This window comes from Sinocyclocheilus grahami, unplaced genomic scaffold, assembly GCF_001515645.1.
Source record: "Sinocyclocheilus grahami isolate Dianchi unplaced genomic scaffold, SAMN03320097.WGS_v1.1 scaffold1367.1, whole genome shotgun sequence".
Lineage (NCBI taxonomy): Eukaryota > Metazoa > Chordata > Actinopteri > Cypriniformes > Cyprinidae > Sinocyclocheilus > Sinocyclocheilus grahami.
Genome location: NW_015506546.1, coordinates 194810 through 195446, shown reverse-complemented (window position 1 = coordinate 195446; position 637 = coordinate 194810).

Below are 637 nucleotides of genomic sequence, written 5' to 3'. Positions count from 1 at the left end.
TCAGTGAAGAAATTCATAAAGTCATTACTATTAAACTGTGAGGGAATATTTAGATCGGGTGGCGTCTGGTTATTTGTTAATCTAGCCACTGTGCTAAATAAAGACCTTGGATCATGCTGCGTTCGACACTATTGACCACAACATTCTTTTGCATAGACTAGAAAACTTTATTGGCATTAGTGGAAGTGCATTAGCATGGTTCAAATCATACTTATCTGACCGCCATGAATTCGTAGCAGTGAATGAAGAGGTATCATATCGAAGTGCAGTATGGAGTAGATATCATCAAGAAACACGGTGTTAGCTTTCACTGTTATGCTGATGATACTCAGCTCTATATTTCTTTGCGGCCCGGCGAAACACACCAATTTGAATGCATAGTCGATATAAAAAACTGGATGACGAGCAATTTCTTACTGCTAAATTCGGAAAAAACAGAGGTGTTAATTATAGGACTAGAAATGTTAATTCATGCGTTCATGACCTCAAGGTTAGATTATTGTAATGATTTGCGTGGTTGTTCTACAGATGTGAATACACCCTAGGTCAACTGGAACCAGGAACACTAAACATAACACCCGATGCTTGCTACATCGTTAGAAGAATGGCATCTACGCTAATATTAGTCTGTTTCTTT